Raw genomic sequence first — 18,122 nt, 5'->3', positions numbered from 1 at the left:
TGAGAAAAGACAGTAATTCCGGGTGGCATATTGAGCGGATCTGTGACCAACATATATTGTGGCGGCGCAGTTAAAATGCCCAGCTCCTTGAATAGCTCCCTACATGTCGTCCCTGACTGAATACCACATAATATTCTTATTGCTCTCGTTTGTGCAATAAACAGTTTGTTTCTAAATGATGAGCTACCCCAGAAATTATTCCGTACTGCATTAGTGAGTGGAAATACGCAAAATATGTCAAGAGGTTGATACGTTTGTTTCCAAGATGAGCAATTATACGAAGAGCAAAAGCAACTGAACTTGATTGTTTGAAAAGCCTCTTCTAGTTAAGTTACATACAAAAAATTTGGAGTATTCGGCCTTATTTATTGACTCTTGCTCATATGCTATATGAGTTGTTGATATGACTGTCATTATTGCACAGAACTGAATTAAGGGTGTTTTCTTTTAGAAAATTTAGGAGAATCCATTTTCCGAGACCCACCTAAATGAACATTATTATCTCTTCTATTGCGTTCCCTCTAATGGGATTTATTGTAATACTAGTATCGTCTGCAAAAAGTACCAATTTTGCTTGTTGGATGAAAAGCGGAAGGTTATTCACACATGCGGGGTGTTCATAAAGTCTCTCCACAGTGCCGTATGATTGTTAGCCGCGCGTGCCGTGTGGTTGTTCGCCTGCCTGGGTTACTTCCCTTCAAGTGGACTCTGCCGACATTCCACTGTTTCGTTTATCTCAGCCAGCGTCAGTAGCATCTTTGGTGTGTGTCGTCACGTCTCGGTGTGAACGTTTAAGTTTAGTTCCTTTGTTGGTTTTTGTTACTGCTAAAATGGTAACCATTGTAGAACGTGTATTTTTAGTCCAACAAGTGTTCAAAGCTGGCCGTAAATACACAGTTTCAGATCGTTTAACATTTAAATCAGTTTTTCCGGAAACAACATTTCCAGATCGCGATACTGTGCGAGATTTGATTAACAAATTTCGAAGTACGGGTTCAGTGACAGTTGCACCGAGAAGTGGTCGTCCTAGCGTTTTGTCTGAGGATAAACTACTCGATATTTCCGGTAAAATGTCCACGAGTTCGAACAAGTCAGTAAGAAAACTCGCCCAGGAAATCTATGTTAGTGTCGGAACGGCCCACACAACTGTAAGGAAAAAATCGGAACTTTTGCCATACAAAGTGACAGTCGTGTAACAACTGAAAAATATTGATAATGGCAAGAGACTGCATTATTGTCAACGGTTCAAAAAGTTCGTTCAACAAAATGGAAGGGATATTCTTAATGAAACATTTTTCTCCGATGAGGCGTGGTTTCATTTATTCGGGTACATGTACTAGCAAAATTCTGGTATGTGGAGTACTGCAAATCCATTGTGTATTCCTGAGGAACCACTTCATTCTGTGAAAATAGGAGTTTGGATTGCAATTTCTAGACGTCGGATTGTGGGTCCCGTATTTTTCAACGAAACAGTAAACGCACAACGATACTACAGTGAAATTCTGTTCCCATTCGTAGGAGAAATTGTGTTAAGTGAAACACTGAACGGTTATTTTCAACAAGATGGCGCAACCGCACATACAGCTCGCGTTTCAATGTCACTGCTTGCTGATGTTTCTGGTGATCGCATAATTTCACAGGGACTTTGGCCTCCACGATCGTCTGTCCTAACACCACCTGATTTTTCCTGCTGGGGTGCAGCGAAAGCAACTGTCTATAAAAAGCGTCCAAAATCCATCGACGAATCGAAAACTGCAATATCCACTTTCACTGCTTCTGTTACAGAAGAAATGTTGCAGCTTGTGTTTGGAAACATGATTAGACGAATTGAATTGTGGATTCAACAACAAGGGGAGAGGGGGGGGGGGGCACTTTCAACATTTAATGTGAAAACGTGCAAGTAAAAATGAATATTCAATAAATTAATAACTTGTATTTCACTGAGTTTCATATTCATTCAGGATGTATGAATATGTCTGTTACCTCTGAGCATTTATAGAAGCGCAGATTGATAAACTGTATGTTTTTTTATCCCCGCCCGACAGGAATTCCTGCTCCAGCTGCGACGCGCGAATCTTTCGTCGTCGCGCCCTTCTCGCAACTGGAAGATGACTTCCAAGAGGCCGAACTAGCGAGGGACGTTCCGCACTCAGAGACATCTGCCGCCGGCTTCGGAGACCTCCTGCAGCGCGCCAAGCGCCACATCCTCGACTGGTGGCACGGAGCGGAACCGAGTCATCATAAGGAAGGTGAGACAGTCTTCCGTATGCGCTCGGTAGATGGCAGGGGAGGGCGTACGCTCAGCATCGTTGCCATGGAGACGCTAACAACGGAAGCAGGAAACGCCTTTCAAAACGAACTTCGTGCTTGAGATGACGTTCGGGCAAAGAGGAAAAGTTCGTACATTTCTTTTTAGTAAGATTAATGCTACAAGCGTCCCACCTCTTTTTCTGTCAGTTGACATTGCAATTTCTTTCTTTCATCACATGCCAGCTACCACTTCGTCTTTCCGACAATTCCTTTACTCCTTCATCTATATACTTTCTTTCCTTCCTTCACTTCTACTGACTATTTTCAGTCGTTTTGAATCTGTTTTGTCTGAGAAACCTTAGCACTCTTAATTTTAGTCTGTCTTCAATTTGTTACTTATTTACGCCAGTTTCTTCTCTTTTCTTCATGTAGTTTCCTAAGCCAGTAAGGCATTTTGCAAAACGCAGTACGATTTCCTCTTGTCAGTCTTCTAGGACTCATTCATGCTCCCACAGTCTTCTTTTTCTAATTTTGTCCGATTTTTGAAAATATTATTGTGTTCTTCCGGCGTTACTTATTAATTGAAACCTTTCTACTATTGCTTTGTTTCCTAGCATCTTCTTCTTCTTCCCTTTTTCCTGATTGTTTAACTTCTCTTGAATATTCACATTTTCGCTGGAATACTGTTTTGTAGTGATATTTTTTTGCGTTTCTGGAGGTGATTGTTCAAAAATTATATGTATGCTTTCTTATGTCCACCTTTCATAAATCTTTCACAACGGATTTTTTTCCTCTGGATTAGGATAGATGATTTCAACTAGATACTTACATTTGTCTGTCCTACTGACATTTCCACACCTTGTACTTAATTTTGACGGTATGATCTGATTATTTGTCATTACCTCTGTTTTTTCACCTTCTTCACATTTTCTGACCAGCCAAATGTAATTGCTCTTTCTTTTTTTCTGTATTTTTCGGTTTATTATTCGAAAGTTCCCAACTGAGAATACATTTGCTCTCATCAACCACTGTACATCCGTAAACAAACAAACGCACTTGATACAGTCATCTGTATTGGAAACTAGCAAGCGGACGCATGGGTCCATTCAGAAATTTATCGAAGAGGCGGCAAGATTTCAGAAGTTCCATTTTCAATACAACTAGTTAGCTGAGTTTGAGAACGTGCCATGCCCGAAGAAATAAATTTCACACGAAGGTAAACAAAGCTTATCGTATCGAAAAACTTTCATAAATATCTTAGAGGTAAGCATATTACATTAGTATATCCAAAGTACATATTTTATATTATTAATATGAATGTGAAGAGTGGAAAGCTGCTGGAGAAACCATCAAACTGGTCGGTAGAACCAATTCTTAACAGCCTAAGGTACATGTAATCATAACTCCATGGCTGGATGTCGTGTAGAGCATATATATATATATATATATATATATATATATATATATATATATATATATATATATATATATAACCATTATGGCCTGTATAGCAAGCGACAGAGAAAATATCGGAAACTCCATTTCGGCAAAGTTATGTGAAGATCCTCATCCCAAAAGACTGCAAAACTTTCGCGCCATATTCAATCGGTATACTTTAAACGAACGCCAGCTGCAGAGTACTCATTTAAGTTGCTCGTAAACAAACAGTGTGAGTTTTATGCGTAATGAAGGAGGCATAGCATCTGTAAACAGGCAGACAGAGAGATGCTACACTATGTGGTCAAAAGTATCCGGACACCTGGCTGAGAATAACTTACAATTTCCTGGCGCCCTCCATCAATAATGCTGGAATTCAATATGGTGTTGGCCCACCCTTAGCCTTGATGACAGCTTCCACTCTCGCAGGCATACGTTGAGTCAGGTGCTGGAAGGTTTCTCGGGGAATGGCAGCCCATTCTTCACGCAGTGCTGCACTGGGGAGAGGTGTCGATGTCGGTCGGTGAGTCCTGGCACGAAGTCAGCGTTCCAAAACATCCCAAAGGTATTCTATAGGATTCAGGTCAGGACTCTGTGCAGCCCAGTCCATTACACGGATGTTATTGTCGTGTAACCACTCCACCACAGGCCGTGCATTGTGAACAGGTGTCCGATCGTGTTTAAAGATGCAATCGCCATCCCCTAATTGCTCTTCAACATTGGGAAGCAAGAAGGTGCTTAAAACATCAATGTGGGCCTGTGCTGTGATAGTGCAACGCAAAACAACAAGGGGTGCAAGCCCCCTCCATGAGAAAGACGACCACACCTTAACACCACCGCCTCCGAATTTAACTGTTGGCACTACGCACGCTGGCAGATGACGTTCACCGGGCATTCGCCATACCCACACCCTGCCATCGGGTCGCCACATTGTGTACCGTGATTCGTCACTCCACACAACGCTTTTCCACTGTTCAACCGTCCGATGTTTACGCTCCTAACACCGTGCGAGGCGTCGTTTGGCCTTTACCTGCGTGATGTGTGGCTTATGAGCAGCCGCTCGACCATGAAATCCAAATTTTCTCACCTCCCGCCTGTCATAGTACTTGCAAAGGATCCTGATGCAGTTTGGAACTCCTGTGTGACGGTCTGGATAGATGTCTGCCTATTACACATTACGACACTCTTCAACCGTCGGCGGTTCAAATGGCGCTAAGCACTATGGGACTTAACATCTGAGGTCATCAGTCCTTAGAACTACTTAAACCTAACTAACCTAAGGACATCACACACACTGTCGACAGTCTCTGTCAGTCAACAGACGAGGTCGGCCTGTACGCTTTTGTGCTGTACGTGTCCCTTCACGTTTCCACTTCACTATCACACCAGAAACAGTAGACATAGAGATGTTTAGGAGTGTGGAAATCTCGCGTTCAGACGTATGACACAAGTGACACCCAATCACCTGACCACGCTCGAAGTCCGTGAGTTCCGCGGAGCGCCCCATTCTGCTCTCTCACGATGTCTGATGACTGCTGAGGTCGCTGATATGGAGTACCAGGCAGTGGGTGGGAGGACAACACACCTAATATTAAAAACGTTTGTTGTTGAGGGTGTCCGGATACTTCTGATCACGCAGTGTATTTTGTAATATTTGCGACATACAAAAAATTACAAGATTTATTTTGTCCGATTTTCCGATTGCACGAATACCACAAAAAGACGACCGCAGGGCAACAGAGGCAGAATAACGCACACCAAAATCTCACATAAACACAATGTAAATACACTCCTGGAAATTGAAATAAGAACACCGTGAATTCATTGCCCCAGGAAGGGGAAACTTTATTGACACATTCCTGGGGTCAGATACATCACATGATCACACTGACAGAACCACAGGCACATAGACACAGGCAACAGAGCATGCACAATGTCGGCACTGGTACAGTGTATATCCACCTTTCGCAGCAATGCAGGCTGCTATTCTCCCATGGAGACGATCGTAGAGATGCTGGGTGTAGTCCTGTGGAACGGCTTGCCATGCCATTTCCACCTGGCGCCTCAGTTGGACCAGCGTTCGTGCTGGACGTGCAGACCGCGTGAGACGACGCTTCATCCAGTCCCAAACATGCTCAATGGGGGACAGATCCGGAGATCTTGCTGGCCAGGGTAGTTGACTTACACCTTCTAGAGCACGTTGGGTGGCACGGGATACATGCGGACGTGCATTGTCCTGTTGGAACAGCAAGTTCCCTTGCCGGTCTAGGAATGGTAGAACGATGGGTTCGATGACGGTTTGGATGTACCGTGCACTATTCAGTGTCCCCTCGACGATCACCAGTGGTGTACGGCCAGTGTAGGAGATCGCTCCCCACACCATGATGCCGGGTGTTGGCCCTGTGTGCCTCGGTCGTATGCAGTCCTGATTGTGGCGCTCACCTGCACGGCGCCAAACACGCATACGACCATCATTGGCACCAAGGCAGAAGCGACTCTCATCGCTGAAGACGACACGTCTCCATTCGTCCCTCCATTCACGCCTGTCGCGACACCACTGGAGGCGGGCTGCACGATGTTGGGCCGTGAGCGGAACACGGCCTAACGGTGTGCGGGACCGTAGCCCAGCTTCATGGAGACGGTTGCGAATGGTCCTCGCCGACACCCCAGGAGCAACAGTGTCCCTAATTTGCTGGGAAGTGGCGGTGCGGTCCCCTACGGCACTGCGTAGGATCCTACGGTCTTGGCGTGCATCCGTGCGTCGCTGCGGTCCGGTCCCAGGTCGACGGGCACGTGCACCTTCCGCCGACCACTGGCGACAACATCGATGTACTGTGGAGACCTCACGCCCCACGTGTTGAGCAATTCGGCGGTACGTCCAACCGGCCTCCCGCATGCCCACTATACGCCCTCGCTCAAAGTCCGTCAACTGCACATACAGTTCACGTCCACGCTGTCGCGGCATGCTACCAGTGTTAAAGACTGCGATGGAGCTCCGTATGCCACGGCAAACTGGCTGACACTGACGGCGGCGGTGCACAAATGCTGCGCAGCTAGCGCCATTCGACGGCCAACACCGCGGTTCCTGGTGTGTCCGCTGTGCCGTGCGTGTGATCATTGCTTGTACAGCCCTCTCGCACTGTCCGGAGCAAGTATGGTGGGTCTGACACACCGGTGTCAATGTGTTCTTTTTTCCATTTCCAGGAGTGTATAATACTTTTGAATATCGCAGAATAACACCTAGGCCTCTTTGCTTGGAATCATCACCACCTAGATTTTCGACGATTAAGCCACGAGTTCACAACGAGACCAGCGTGGGAAACAGGAAAAGATGACTGCCTAGTTTATCCATTATTTCAAGAAATGACTTTATTAACTGTGCTCTAATGACACCTGCCACATAGTATAACTTTGCTGTTGCCCGAAAATGCAATACTTAGCAGCGTGAGCAACACCACAATCATAATTAATTTTTGGCCTTTGTTGTGGTAGGGTTGTTAGACCGTACACGGCGCAATTGTTTCTGGCTGCGTCCTCTGCCGTCACCCATCTGTTGAAATCAGACAGAAGAATATGTCGGAAATGTTCCGATTGCTCCACTTGGCTCTCCAGTTTCTAGAGTCCACAGCCCCACTCACTATCTCTAAATAACAAAGTGACGCTATGTGAACTCAAATAGTAACAGTGAACTACAAATAAAAAATGACAATACACAAATAAATCCATAGCAACCGGCATACCAACATGCAAAACAAAACCGCTACGAAGTTATGTACCACAACACTTATGTCTCAAATAAGTGTTGTGATCATGACTGAACGTTAGTTAATATATAATACTCTATTGATCACTGTTTCCAAAAATGGTTACCAAAATTGCACAGTTATGTTTTTCCCACGCATGGCATGATGGCGTTTCGAGGGCTAATTCTGATTATCAAGTAATAATACACTCCTGGAAATGGAAAAAAGAACACATTGACACCGGTGTGTCAGACCCACCATACTTGCTCCGGACACTGCGAGAGGGCTGTACAAGCAATGATCACACGCACGGCACAGCGGACACACCAGGAACCGCGGTGTTGGCCGTCGAATGGCGCTAGCTGCGCAGCATTTGTGCACCGCCGTCGTCAGTGTCAGCCAGTTTGCCGTGGCATACGGAGCTCCATCGCAGTCTTTAACACTGGTAGCATGCCGCGACAGCGTGGACGTGAACCGTATGTGCAGTTGACGGACTTTGAGCGAGGGCGTGCGGGAGGCCGGGTGGACGTACCGCCGAATTGCTCAACACGTGGGGCGTGAGGTCTCCACAGTACATCGATGTTGTCGCCAGTGGTCGGCGGAAGGTGCACGTGCCCGTCGACCTGGGACCGGACCGCAGCGACGCACGGATGCACGCCAAGACCGTAGGATCCTACGCAGTGCCGTAGGGGACCGCACCGCCACTTCCCAGCAAATTAGGGACACTGTTGCTCCTGGGGTATCGGCGAGGACCATTCGCAACCGTCTCCATGAAGCTGGGCTACGGTCCCGCACACCGTTAGGCCGTCTTCCGCTCACGCCCCAACATCGTGCAGCCCGCCTCCAGTGGTGTCGCGACAGGCGTGAATGGAGGGACGAATGGAGACGTGTCGTCTTCAGCGATGAGAGTCGCTTCTGCCTTGGTGCCAATGATGGTCGTATGCGTGTTTGGCGCCGTGCAGGTGAGCGCCACAATCAGGACTGCATACGACCGAGGCACACAGGGCCAACACCCGGCATCATGGTGTGGGGAGCGATCTCCTACAATGGCCGTACACCACTGGTGATCGTCGAGGGGACACTGAATAGTGCACGGTACATCCAAACCGTCATCGAACCCATCGTTCTACCATTCCTAGACCGGCAAGGGAACTTGCTGTTCCAACAGGACAATGCACGTCCGCATGTATCCCGTGCCACCCAACGTGCTCTAGAAGGTGTAAGTCAACTACCCTGGCCAGCAAGATCTCCGGATCTGTCCCCCATTGAGCATGTTTGGGACTGGATGAAGCGTCGTCTCACGCGGTCTGCACGTCCAGCACGAACGCTGGTCCAACTGAGGCGCCAGGTGGAAATGGCATGGCAAGCCGTTCCACAGAACTACATCCAGCATCTCTACGATCGTCTCCATGGGAGAATAGCAGCCTGCATTGCTGCGAAAGGTGGATATACACTGTACTAGTGCGGACATTGTGCATGCTCTGTTGCCTGTGTCTATGTGCCTGTGGTTCTGTCAGTGTGATCATGTGATGTATCTGACCCCAGGAATGTGTCAATAAAGTTTCCCCTTCCTGGGACAATGAATTCACGGTGTTCTTATTTCAATTTCCAGGAGTGTAGATGTGTTTCATAAACCATTCTTGAAGATTAAACTTTTTGCAAGTTAGGACAATGATGATGTAAAAAAGTAATCAGCACTCCGAATTTAAGTTACATTTCCTTTTTATTACTTTTGTTGCAATATCACGTAACTCGTTCCAAAACATCACTTCACAATATAAAACATACTTGAAAATACCTTCGTCACTGTTAAAGTTCACATTTCAAAACTGACTACAATTTGCGTCTTTTTAACATGACGACCAAAGCTTACGCGCCCAATAATCAGAGTTGCAAGTACGTCAAAGATCATAGTGACAAAAGAAAGAATACACATAAGAATAATATCATTGCAATATAAACATATCGATGTATCGAAGTACCTCTACACTAATGAAATCAAATCTGAATGTTGTCTCAGAAACATGTTAACTACTTTACAGAAACACAGTAGAATATTGCTGGTATCGAGAGGTTGAGGTGAGGTGCCGTAATGGTTACGTAATTCAAGTACCATTACAACAGGGAACGTGATGAAATTAACCTTTACTTATCGACGCACTCAAAAGTGCAATACAGTGTAGTCATACCTTCCATGAAGAATTGTAGACAGAAGCTAAACGATGTCAAAGTTAGCGTAAGGAGGGCTATGCGTGAAGCGTTCATTGAATTCAAAAGTAAAATTCTATGTACCGACTTGACAGAAAATCCTAGGAAGTTCTGGTCTTACGTTAAATCAGTAAGTGGCTCGAAACAGCATATCCAGACACTCCGGGATGATGATGGCATTGAAACAGAGGATGACACGCGTAAAGCTGAAATACTAAACACCTTTTTCCAAAGCTGTTTCACAGAGGAAGACCGCACTGCAGTTCCTTCTCTAAATCCTCGCACAAACGAAAAAATGGCTGACATCGAAATAAGTGTCCAAGGAATAGAAAAGCAACTGGAATCACTCAATAGAGGAAAGTCCACTGGACCTGACGGGATACCAATTCGATTCTACACAGAGTACGCGAAAGAACTTGCCCCCCTTCTAACAGCCGTGTACCGCAAGTCTCTAGAGGAACGGAAGGTTCCAAATGATTGGAAAAGAGCGCAAATAGTCCCAGTCTTCAAGAAGGGTCGTCGAGCAGATGCGCAAAGCTATAGACCTATATCTCTTACGTCGATCTCTTGTAGAATTTTAGAACATGTTTTTTGCTCGCCTATCATGTCATTTCTGGAAACCCAGAATCTACTCTGTAGGAATCAACATGGATTCCGGAAACAGCGATCGTGTGAGACCCAACTCGCTTTATTTGTTCATGAGACCCAGAAAATATTAGATACAGGCTCCCAGGTAGATGCCATTTTCCTTGACTTCCGGAAGGCGTTCGATACAGTTCCGCACTGTCGCCTGATAAACAAAGTAAGAGCCTACGGAATATCAGACCAGCTGTGTGGCTGGATTGAAGAGTTTTTAGCAAACAGAACACAGCATGTTGTTCTCAATGGAGAGACGTCTACAGACGTTAAAGTAACCTCTGGCGTGCCACAGGGGAGTGTTATGGGACCATTGCTTTTCACAATATATATAAATGACTTAGTAGATAGTGTCGGAAGTTCCATGCGGCTTTTCGCGGATGATGCTGTAGTATACAGAGAAGTTGCAGCATTAGAAAATTGTAGCGAAATGCAGGAAGATCTGCAGCGGATAGGCACTTGGTGCAGGGAGTGGCAACTGTCCCTTAACATAGACAAATGTAATGTATTGCGAATACATAGAAAGAAGGATCCTTTATTGTATGATTATATGATAGCGGAACAAACACTGGTAGCAGTTACTTCTGTAAAATATCTGGGAGTATGCGTGCGGAACGATTTGAAGTGGAATGATCATATAAAATTAATTGTTGGTAAGGCGGGTACCAGGTTGAGATTCATTGGGAGAGTGCTTAGAAAATGTAGTCCATCAACAAAGGAGGTGGCTTACAAAACACTCGTTCGACCTATACTTGAGTATTGCTCATCAGTGTGGTATCCGTACCAGATCGGTCTGACGGAGGAGATAGAGAAGATCCAAAGAAGAGCGGCGCGTTTCGTCACAGGGTTATTTGGTAACCGTGATAGCGTTACGGAGATGTTTAATAAACTCAAGTGGCAGACTCTGCAAGAGAGGCGCTCTGCATCGCGGTGTAGCTTGCTCGCCAGGTTTCGAAAGGGTGCGTTTCTGGATGAGGTATCGAATACATTGCTTCCCCCTACTTATACCTCCCGAGGAGATCACGAATGTAAAATTAGAGAGATTAGAGCGCGCACGGAGGCTTTCAGACAGTCGTTTTTCCCGCGAACCATACGCGACTGGAACAGGAAAGGGAGGTAATGACAGTGGCACGTAAAGTGCCCTCCGCCACACACCGTTGGGTGGCTTGCGGAGTATCAATGTAGATGTAGACTGTGCTGTGGTTTGGCCAGTGGCCTTACTGCGGTGGTAACACCAGTTCTTGTCAGATATCCGAAGTTAAGCGCTGTCGGACTGTGCTAGGACTTGGTTGGGTGACCGTTTGGGTCAGCCGAGTGGTGTCAGCAAGTGGAGAGCCCTCAGCCCTTGTGAGGAAAACTGAGGAGGTACTTGACTGAGAAGTAGCGCCACCAGTCATGAAAACTGACAATGGCTGGGAGGGCGGTGTGCTGACCACATGACCCTCTGTGTCCACATCCAGCGACGCCTAAGAGCTGAGGATGACATGGTATCCAATCGGTGCTGTTGAGCCTTCAACGCCTGTTCAGACGGTGTCTGTTTTTTGTATTGTGTATTGCCATTAGAGCACGAATATGAAGCAATAGTATCCACTATTGATAGAATGGGTCAGGAACATCTGCTTTCCTACCTGCTGGTTTTCACATCCCTTACCAGAAGTGCCGAGCAGTTCATAACCGCTCAGGACGGTCGCTCCTTATGGAACACTCCAAAGATATGCATAACATAAATGTCACAGGTGCGCCGTCTATGACAGATTTGACGTTGGACTTCCCTAGTCCAACATTCGCAATTGGTTTGGCTGCTTCCTATGCTAAACGTCGACACTGTAATCTGTTTTGGAACAAGAGAATATCTTTCTGAGAGGAAGGGTAAATTTTCATTACTGCTAGCATTGTCTAGATTCCAGAATAAACAATTACATTGTTGTTTGTGTTATATTGTGATTAGATAACAATCTGAAGTGAAGTTTACGAGGCATGATGTAAGAATCGACCAGTTAGGTGTCTGAATGCAGAAGCAATTCCAGGGCGGAGGTTACCAAATCACCACACACTCCAAAGACTTGTTGGCTGTGTTCTTGAAACAGTAATCAGAGAACTGGGGGAACAAGGGGACGATGGATGATACCAGTACATCGTTGACACTTTCGAGTCCGTTTCGCGGTGGTGACACCAGCTTTGATTGGCTACGATAGTCCGCTCCAGGAGCGTGTTGCCTTAAACATTGACATGCATTAGGCGATTCATGCAAACAGCTATCCAGTTTCCTTTTTGTTGGGCATTCAACGTCTGGCTGCAAATTTACCAGTAGACTAACTCCTGCTGGATAATGTGTTGCAATTACTGTAGCTGATGTTAAGATTCTTGGTTACGCATCGCCAACCGCTCTTTTGTCGTTGTCCGTAATGGCTGATGCTGGCCTCCGTGATTGACTGGCGTCTCGTGTCAAATCGCGACCAGCACAAAACTTGGTGCACCATTCCACGACCACGGTTTTCGACTGACATGCTGCCCCACACACGTCCTTCATTGGTCTGATGGGAGTCTACTGCTTTTTTATCCTTCTGCAGCCAAGAATAGAATAACAGTACTTTGGTCCCGTTTGAATGCGTTCGGTAATAACGCCGCCACATTGCACGTTTCTGCGTTTAGAGAACGCTCATTGGAAACGCATGGATACTACACAAACACCTTGCCTACATTCAGTGCTTGTATGCTTGCACTGGAGTTGCATTGGGTTGTATATAAGCTGTAACAACGCCCTCACAGAGAACTTTTTGATCGCCTACTTTATATTCGATTTTGACAAACCATGAGGGAATATAAAGGGTGTATTGAGGAAGAAACTGAGGACAGGAACCCATGTCCAGAAACGTCATCCAACGACACTACAGAGTGTCGAAGTTAGAGGTCCGCGTGACCGCTACGGTCGCAGGTTCGAATCCTGCCTCGGGCATGGATGTGTGTGATGTCCTTAGGTTAGTTAGGTTTAAGTAGTTCTAAGTTCTAGGGGACTGATGACCTTAGAAATTAAGTCCCATAGTGCTCAGAGCCATTTGAACAATTTTTTAGCACAGCAAGAAAATAGTTTTCTCATTATGAGGAGAATCATTTCGGCATTAGTGACTCTCCAAGTTCAGGAAGACCTTTGGGTTTTGATGAAGATCCTTTAAACGCGTCAGTCCACACTGATCCACATCACTGTACTCGAGAATGGCAAATGTGGCGAACTGTCTTCATTCCACCGTCGTGCGACATTTGCATCCACTGAGGGAAGTTCGAAAATCGGGTGTACGGGTAACGCAAACTCTGAGCCAAAATCACAAAAATCGGCCGGTGACCGTATGAGTATCTCTACTTGCTCGCCATCAATTGGCGCGTGAACAACACCCACCATTCCTACCCGGTATCGTTACTGGTGACGAGCAATGGCGTCTTTACGCTGACATAAGGACATGAAAGGACCGGTTTTACCAAAACAAAGCAGCAATACCCTGTACAAAGGCGTCCGCGCATCCACGAAAGATAATGTTATCCATCTGGTGGAGCAGCAACCATGTGGTGTACTACGAATTGCTTCCCCGAGGTGTAAACATCACTCCCGACGTTTATTGTGTCGCATACCCAATCCAGGAAGACTGCGTGAACTGCTGCTACTCCACGGTAATGCCAGCCCGCCTGCTAGACCAACAAAAAACGCTATGCAATAGTTGGGTTGGGAAATCATTCCGCACCCGCCTTATTCACCTGATCTTGCGGTCTGAGATTTTCGCATTTTCCGCTCTCTATCGAACAACCTTCAAAGAACTTCCTTTTCGGATGAAAATGCGCTCCGGACACGACTCGACAAGTTCTTCGCCTCAGAACCCTTGACGCTGCATCACAGACAGGAGCGCCTGCGATGGTGTACTCGACGACGAACCTGGGTGCACGAATGGCAAAACGTCATTTTTCCGGATGAATCCAGGTTCTGTTTACAGCATCGTGATGGTCGCATCCGTGTTTGGCCACATCGCAGTGAATGCACATTGGAAGCGTGTATTCGTCATCGCCATACTGGCGTATCACCCGGCGTGATGGTACGGGGTGCCATCGGTTACATGTCATCTCTTGTTCAGATTGACGGCACTTTCAGCAGTGGACGTTACATTTCAGATGTGATACAACCCGTGGCTCTACACTTTAATCGATTCCTGCAAAACCCTACATTTCAGTAGGATAATGCACGACCGCATGTTGCAGGTCCTTTCCTCATACAAAAATGTTCGACTGCTGCCCTGGCTAGCACATTCTCCAGATCTCTCACCAACTGAAAACGTCTGGTCAATGGTGGACGAGCAACTGGCTCGTCACAATACGCCAGTCACTACTCTCGATGAACTGTGGTATCGTGTTGAAGCTGCACGGGCAGCTGTACCTGTACACACCATCCAAGCTCTGTTTGACTCAATGCCCAGACGTATCGAGGCCGTTATTACGGCCAGAAGTGGTTGTTCTGCGTACTGATTTCTCAGGATCTATTCACCCAAAATGCGTGAAAATGTAATGACATGTCAGTTCTAGTATAATATATTTGTCCAATGAATACCCGTTTATCATCTGCATTTCTTCTTGGTATAGCAGTTTTAATGGCCAGTAGTGTAGAATGTACGAGCAAGATAATGAGCTTTGACGCTTCTCTTCAGGCCGCCGATCTCAAAGCTTCTCGTAGAAACTGGGCTGCGGCCTGTCAGGCGCGGTGCTTACTTTCTCTTTGCGTAGAGGCAGCTACCGTTGCGTTGTCGTCCTGGAGAGGGGTCGGTCAGCATGTAATTAGCTGACGTCTTCTTCGCAGCCCTCTCTGCTGTATTCTTTCTGAATGGTGTGCCGGTGCTCGACTTTAGGCCGTAACAGTTAAAGTCTTTGCTATATGGAAAAAACACTACAAACTTGTGCACCAACCTATTACTTAGATCACTAACAACACAGCTGCAGGCTGTCTAGCAAAAAACATTGATTACTATGAATGAAATAAACACACTATAAGATGCTGTGTTTGATTATGCCTCATGAAGTATCACTATGTTTGACATAGCTCTCTTCTGTTCTTGCAGCAGCGTACGTATTGGTGAGATCCTGATTACAAATCAAGCTTGACAAATTGTTGCAGTTGATCCTATTTGTGTAAACCTTTGGCAGTATTGAGGTGCCGGGTAATCGACTCTGTTAACCCTGTGACTCGTGTAGTTTCAGCCCCGCATTCCCGCGTTCGTCGTCAGGAGGATGACTACGGCAATGAAGATGATTACGATGACAACTACAATGGACCGGACGACGCAGATGACGACGAGAATGGCAACTACGACCAGAATGGCGAGAACGGCAATGGGGACAATGGCTACGGACCAGAAAACGGTAAGCCCGGAAGGTAGCAGCCCATTAAAGCCTCCGCACACTGTACCTTCTGACTCACTGCTGACTCTCCAAACCACGCTGCCTCACCCCACACGCTCACTCTTCAACTCTTCTCATCACTCTGCCTCATTTCACACACTCTGCCTTCTAACTCTCGTGTCTCACAACCAAACTACCTGGTTGCACATATTGTACTCTCAACTCACTTTCAGCTCCTCCAACTTTACTGCCTCATTCCACACACATTCACCCTCCTAACTTTCAACTCTCCCTACCATATTCCTAGATTATACACACTGTGCCTTCTAACCCATCATCTAGCCCCCACCACTAGGGTGACCAACTCTCTCCTATTTCCCAGTGTTTCCCATATTGTAGCAGTTTTTTTCAGTCCTCCCATCCGTTATTGACCGCCTATTTCTCCCGTATATTTCACGACTGATCACTGTTATAAGTATTAATCCCACAAAGTACTATCTACAGTATTGATATTGTCTACTGAGTTATTGGTTGGAAAAACAGGTACACTAGTTCCACCAAACTTCATTAAGGAACAAGTATAATCAGAAGCAGTTATTAGTATCTACTGTTCTTTGAATAGGTTTCAGCATGTCGGTCTTAAATTTACACTGTAAATTAGTGTTTCTGCACTCCAAAAACTTTCTCTCTGTTTGTGGAGCTACCCCAAAATATGATACTGTATGACATAATAGAGTGGAAGTAAGCAAAGGATGCTAGACCATTTATATTTATGTCCCAATTGAGATGGATGCCAAGGAAAAGAAATGTAGTAGTGCAGTTGAATTTATTGTAACTACGTCTCCCTTAACCCTCCCTTAAATCATAGTCCCATATTGGTCATCCCCCTTAAAACTGTGATCAAATGTTCACCCTATCAACGACCACATGAATCAGGCATGGGCAGCCTTTGGTTACCTGCATGACTGATTCGTATCCTTACTGAAGCATCGTCACGTGACATGACAGCTGGCTTCTAGTGCATAAAGTCAAAACTATAGCATCTGTCCGTGACATCAATGTTTACGGGGTAACACACTAATACGAATGACCCCTTTCCTGACATGCTGCGTCGACATATTCTGCCTGGAGACGTGTGTTTTTGAGAATACATTCTTTTTATTTTACTCCCCATTCAGATTTTTACATTTATTTCTTCACTGGGAACACTGTTTGTTTACTTACAAGGTTTTACAATAACTGTCTTAAAAACATTCATTGCAAAATCCTGCAACCCCCTTAGTAAAGACACAATGTTTTCAACACGTAAATAAAGGTAAACATCTGAAAATAGGATGGCAGACATCTTGAAATGTCATCTTAGGAAACTAAATGCCTGCAAAGGCACGTGGTTGCAACTAGTTTGCTGTAAATTACCTTTAATGTCGACAGTTGCAGTGTTGTAATATGTCCTCAATGGACACGAGGTATTTACTAATGTTAATACGAAAAAGAATAGTAAAACAAAATTGGCAATGAGATAGGTCATCCCAGTTGACAAGCAGTTGGGAGTAACTTTGTGACTTTGGGCCACACGCAGATCACCTGAGTGTTTGAGATTTAGTGTGTTAACTTCCACAAACACGATTAACAAACAGTTTTTAAATATTCGGCCAGTAGTAATTTTGATAACTGGTCGCAAAACACGGCTTATTTCTGTAATAGTACATACATTAACTGATTGTTTTTTATTTTAAAAAGTTTAAAAGACTAAAACATACAAACTTATCATATATTGGCTATATTATACAGAAGTGAAATTGGAAATGTGCGAACAACATAATGGCAAACTGTCATATGGATAATTCTCATCTTGATACACTCAGTGCGAATTGAGAATACAGAGAATATTTTAGTCGGTATTAAAAATGTTCGTCAGTGTTTCTGCTATTGACAGTATCATCATACTTTCCCTCAGACAGTCAATGTATTAACATTTTGACAATGATATTGAGTGTGTAAGGTTTCCTTAATTTGCACATGACATTTCTACCATTGCAAATGACAGGTACGAATCTTACATTGTTATACGCGGGAGATGGCTGCGTTGCCAGTCGCAAACGACGCACGCGCCAAGAGAAGCAGCGGCATAGTATAGTATAGTTTGCAAAATTACGCGCAGTTCATGAAGTAAAGCCACCACGGCCGCATTAACCCTTTCGCTGCTACAGAGACGTGCTCCCCGCATTCCGCGATTTTGTCATCACTGCACTGCTCGCCTGTGCAGACACACGGTGTTCCGACTGCTTTGACACACTTTATCATTCGATTTCACAAAAACTACACTCCTGGAAATTGAAATAAGAACACCGTGAATTCATTGTCCCAGGAAGGGGAAACTTTATTGACACATTCCTGGGGACAGATACATCACATGATCACACTGACAGAACCACAGGCACATAGACACAGGCAACAGAGCATGCACAATGTCCG

The 18,122-nt window shown here is 45.4% G+C and overlaps 1 protein-coding gene across 12 annotated transcripts in view; it reads left to right on the top strand.

Annotated features, from left to right (window-relative positions):
* LOC124720011 (basement membrane-specific heparan sulfate proteoglycan core protein) overlaps nucleotides 1-18,122 on the top strand; it is an 801,341-nt gene that overhangs the window by 6,921 nt on the left and 776,298 nt on the right. For all 12 annotated transcript variants that reach the window (XM_047245254.1, XM_047245262.1, XM_047245258.1 and 9 more), the window contains exons 2-3: nucleotides 2,046-2,249; nucleotides 15,501-15,668. The gene's annotated coding sequence lies outside the window, so the exon portion shown is untranslated. The remainder of the gene's footprint in view (nucleotides 1-2,045; nucleotides 2,250-15,500; nucleotides 15,669-18,122) is intronic.

This window comes from Schistocerca piceifrons, chromosome 11 (genome assembly GCF_021461385.2).
Source record: "Schistocerca piceifrons isolate TAMUIC-IGC-003096 chromosome 11, iqSchPice1.1, whole genome shotgun sequence".
NCBI classification, from domain to species: Eukaryota; Metazoa; Arthropoda; class Insecta; order Orthoptera; family Acrididae; genus Schistocerca; species Schistocerca piceifrons.
The sequence above is the reverse complement of the archived record's forward strand: the minus strand, read 5'-3'. Positions and strand labels throughout refer to the sequence as shown.